Source organism: Triticum urartu, chromosome 7A, assembly GCF_056163025.1.
Source record: "Triticum urartu cultivar PI428250 chromosome 7A, HENAU_Tu73, whole genome shotgun sequence".
Taxonomy (NCBI): domain Eukaryota; kingdom Viridiplantae; phylum Streptophyta; class Magnoliopsida; order Poales; family Poaceae; genus Triticum; species Triticum urartu.
Genome location: NC_141879.1, coordinates 376516179 through 376521492, shown reverse-complemented (window position 1 = coordinate 376521492; position 5314 = coordinate 376516179).

Below are 5314 nucleotides of genomic sequence, written 5' to 3'. Positions count from 1 at the left end.
GCGCCGTCTTGGTTGTGATCATCTCGTGGTCTTCTCTTTTGCTCATGAAGCGTGGACTTGGCGTGAAGTAGGGCTTGTTGGGACTTGTACATTTGCGCTTGGTGAGCATCGTCATGATGATGTTGGCGTTGTCGCACTTGAGCTCGTAGTAGATGTCGTTCGTCATCGTCGTGCACATGTTGCTTGGAGGTGACTTGCCCTTCATGACGAGGTTGATCATGAAGGTGATGGTGGTCGCCATGGAGATGTGGACGTGGACGACTTGCGCTTGTATCGCTTGGGCGCTCCGAAGAGGATCGATGTGCTCGCCGCTGCCTTGAAGATGACAAAGGGGAAGTAGACTTGATCAAGGCCCGAATCTCCTCCATCCTTGCATCTTGCTCCTTCTTTTGTGCGGAAAGCTTGTTGTCCATGTATTCCCTTTTCCTCGCTTCGGAGTGGCGAATGTCGATGGAGAGGTTCTCGATGCGCTCTCGCAATCTTGATTGTGCGCCTTGCGTTTGTCATTGTAGATCGAAGATTGACGCTTTGGTGATGTAGTTGTTCACGCCGTCATTGTTGTCGAAGACCCGAGATGAAATGCCTTGCCTATCCATCACTCCAAGAGAAAAATGTGAGTGGTAGAAAGAGAAGAACGAATACCAAATGTACCTTGACCGAAGTTGAAAGTGGATCAATGATCACTCCAATGTGGACAAGGAATAGCACAATTGGTACCAATTCTTGTCGGTTTCTCACACCTACACAAATAAGGCTTATGGTGGAGCTCGGTGAGGATAGTGGCACAAAAATTTGATGCGAAATGTTAGCAAGAGTCAATAATGTTGAAAGAGATTCACAAATTCGCAAGTGTAACAAGTAGACCAATAGAAATATGGGTGGCACACGGAAACGCACACACGGATAGATAAATGGGGTCGTGCAACCAAGGATGAGCACAAAATGTGGAATCCACGGAAAATGATTGTGTTGCCCAACTCAAAAGAGACGCTAGCACGATTGCTCAATAGGCGGATACGACACTTGTGCACGACCTATAAGATGCAAAATGTATGAACTTCTATCCCAAGTATACTATGTATATGATGTTCCGGTGGTATGATCCAAGATGATCGGATATGACAATGTGGTATGATGCTATGGCACTTGCTTACAAGCTCTTTGTTCACTCTTTTTCTTTGCTTAAAAGCTTTATTCTTTTTTTTGTAATGCCACAATGCGAAATGCACAAACCAAGGTAGCAATTGGGTATATACGGGAACAATCTTGTGACACAAGGGATGATATGATACCAATATGATATGTTACGTATGCAATATATGGTGTTGATCACTAATGTGCACAAGTAATGTTGCCGGCAATACTCAACACAAAATGGGCTAGGGGTTATCAACGCAATGGCAAGGGAATATACAATGGAGGGATACCACGATACCAAGATGATATGGAGGTTACCGTCCGCGGTGACGATGAGTGGCGGTGATCTTGATGGAGATACCAAGATGATGGAGACTCGTCCCTAAGTAGCCGAAACACCTTATGAAACAGAAAAAACGCGAACTCAAAATCTTAAACGTCAAATGGTGGTAGCGGGAATGCAGTGGTGGTTTTGTGGAAGTGCAATGATGGGTTATACGAGTAGGCAATGCGGAAGTGGAGGGTAAGGTTGGCTATACACGATGTCGGAGTTGAAAGCACGGTCCCTAAGTAGCCGAAACACCTTAGGAGACACAACTCACAACACTAACAAAATTGGGTTAAGTTGGGATGGTGGAAGTGTATGGTTGGTAAGCCTATGCAGAAGTGCTGCTGGTGGTTGATGAAGAAGGAACCGTCCCTAAGTATCCTAGACACCTTAGGAGACTCAAATCACTCCTCAAGCAACCACTAATGCGATGGGGAACAAAATTGGTTAGGTTGCGGAAGTCGGTGGTGGTTATGCGGAGGTTGTGGTGGAAGCCCTAGGCAAAGATGCCAAAGTTCCAAAAATTTTATGGAGTCAAATGGTTATGATAGTATTTTTGTTGGAAGGGGGGTGTCAAGAGCTTTTCAACAAGCTAAAGAACGCGAAAATCGGACTCCGGATGAATTAGTTAGGGACAAAACGGTGAAACGGGGATGGCTGAGATGTCAGGGGCCGGACACCCGGGATCATGGCCGGAAATTCGGGAGCTGATGTCCAGAACCGTGCAGATTTGGCGCTCCAGGAGCCGGATGTCCGGCCGGGGACCCGGATGTCTGGCCCATGGCCCGGATGTCCGTCCCGACGATTCCAGATCTCGTTTGGGGCGGAAATTTTCGAATTGGGGGCGGAAATTGATGATTTTAGGGGCAAAATTGGAGAGATTTCGTGGATGGAAAGTGGGGAAACTTGGGGAGAAGCTAGATCTACTCAAGACACAACGAATCCATGGATCAAAATCAACAAAACATCATCAAACCAACAAATCACAAAAAATTTGGGGCTACTTTTTGGTGGGGATTTTCGAAATTGGGGAAGAACACAACAAAATTAGGCTAGAAAACTATGAGGGGAGGCTCCGAAATCGTGATCAACGTGGCTCATGGTACCAAGATGATGTAGGGTAGAACCCTAATCGCCCGATCTTTCACGGAAGGAGCGGATCCTGCGAAGAACACGAGGAACACGAGGGGAAAACGAGGGGAATCATGAGGGGAAACACGAGAGAAACACTAAAACCAACAAGAATGATCACACATGCGCTAGATCCATGAACATAAAGGAAGACACAAGATCCAAAGTTAACAACGGACGATACAAGATGTAACGGGTTCTTCTCCGTGAGGAGGTCTTGAATCCACAAGGGGATCTTCCCGTGAGGGGTCTTGAATCCAAGGTGGATCTTCTCCGTAGAGGGGCCGCGGTCTCTCTCGTGGAGTAGATCCGATATGGATGAGCGAAGCTCTATCTCTCAAATGAGCTATCACAACGCTAACCCTAACTAGAAGGAGGTGGGGGAGTATATATAGTCTAAGCCACGAAGGGGTAAGTGGGAAAGAGGGATACAGGGCCCTTGGCCCATTCACTGTGCGCAGACAGGCGCCAGATGTCCGGGCTGGGGCCCGGATGTCCGGCCGTTCGCAGGTTGCCAGATGTCCGGGCACGGGCCGGATGTCCAGGCTGGCGAGGTCGGCCTCGGTGCTCTCTGGATAGGGGGCGCCGGATTTCCGGGCAGGCGCCGGATGTCCGGCACGTTGCGGGGTGCCGGATGTCCGGGGGTCGGCCGGATGTCCGGCCGCTGTAGAGTCACCTAGCGTCTGTCTCTCTCTGGTCTTCTTCTGGTTGGTGACGCCGGATGTCCGGGCTCTTGCGGGATGTCCGGCCATTGTAGCTCTGCGGCAACTCCACTTGAGGCACTTCTCGATATGCTTCCGTGTGAACTTGTCCTATGCTTCGAGCATCTCCATGGTTGTCTCCTCGGTTCCTGAGCACAAGTAGTGTCTTTACATTAGGTAGCAACCATGTCTCGTACGAGTGGGAAGGGGAAGCATTTAGGAAAGGGTTCACCTTGTGTCAAATGGCGTATGCTAGAGTGTACATGGGGATGATCATAGGATGCTCCGCATCACCAGTGTAAATTGCTGGTTTTTTTGCCTATTTCAGTGTTTCGCAGAAAAGGAATATCAAACGGAATCCAAACGGAATGAAACCTTCGGGAGAGTTATTTTTGGAACAAACGTGATCCAGGGGACTTGGAGTAGACGTCAAGAAATCAACAAGGAGGCCACGAGGCAGGGAGGCGTGCCTGCCCCCTGGGCGCGCCACCCACCCTTGTGGGCCCCTCGTAGCTCCACCGACCTACTTCTTCCTCCTATATATATCCATATACCCTGAAAACATCCAGGAGCACCATGAAACCCTATTTCCACCGCCGCAACCTTCTGTACCCAAGAGATCCTATCTTGGAGCCTTTTTCGGGGCTCCGTCGGAGGGGGAATCGATCACGGAGGGCTTCTACATCAATGCCATAGCCTCTCCGATGATGTGTGAGTAGTTTACCACAGACCTTCGGGTCCATAGTTATTAGCTAGATGGTTTCTTCTCTCTCTTTGGATCTCAATACAATGTTCTCCTTGATCTTCTTGGAGATCTATTTGATGTAACTCTTTTTGCGGTGTGTTTGTCGAGATCCGATGAATTGTGGGTTTATGATCAAGTTTATCTATGAACAATATTTGATTCTTCTCTGAAATCTTTTATGAATGATTGGTTATCTTTGCAAGTGTCTTCGAATTATCAGTTTGGTTTGGCCTACTAGATTGATCTTTCTTGCAATAGGAGAAGTGCTTAGCTTTGGGTTCAATCTTGCGGTGTCCTTTCCCAGTGACAGCAGGGGCAGCAAGGCACGTATTGTATTGTTGCCATCGAGGATAAAAAGATGGGGTTTAGACCATATTGCTTGAGTTTATCCCTCTACATCATGTCATCTTGCCTAATGCATTACTCTGTTATTATGAACTTAATACTCTAGATGCATGCTGGATAGCGGTCGATGTGTGGAGTAATAGTAGTAGATGCGGAATCGTTTTGGTCTACTTGTCGCGGACGTGATGCCTATATACATGATCATGCCTAGATATTCTCATAATTAGTCACTTTTCTATCAATTGCTCGACAGTAATTTGTTCACCCACCGTAATACTTATGCTATCTTGAGAGAATCCACTAGTGAAACCTATGGCCCCCGGGTCTATCTTTTATCATAAAAGTTTCCAATCTGTTTTATTTTGCAATCTTTACTTTCAATCTATATCACAAAAATACCAAAAATATTTAACTTATTATCTCTATCAGATCACACTCTCATAAGTGACCGTGAAGGGATTGACAACCCCTTTATCGCGTTGGTTGCGAGGTTCTTATTTGTTTGTGTAGGTACGAGGGATTTGCGTGTAATCTCCCACTAGATTAATACCTTGGTTCTAAAAAACTGAGGGAAATACTTACGCTACTATGCTGCATCACCCTTTCCTCTTCAAGGGAAAACCAACGCAGTGCTCAAGAGGTAGCACAGACCTGTTTGGCGGCAACACTCATGCCCATCTCATAGAACAATTCCCATTCCTATACACATAAACCAAACAAAGGAAAATAACTCCCTATTGAATTCCCACTGATAATTCCCATCACACACCAAACATGGGATTGGGACTAATAGTCCACTTCCCAAGCCTAATCCCTTCACAAATTCCCCCTCCTAAACTCCCATTCCCAATCCCTCAAGATGTCAAAAACGTTGTTAGTGATATTGCTCAAAAACCCTCAGGCACTTTCTCCATCCAAATATGTCAA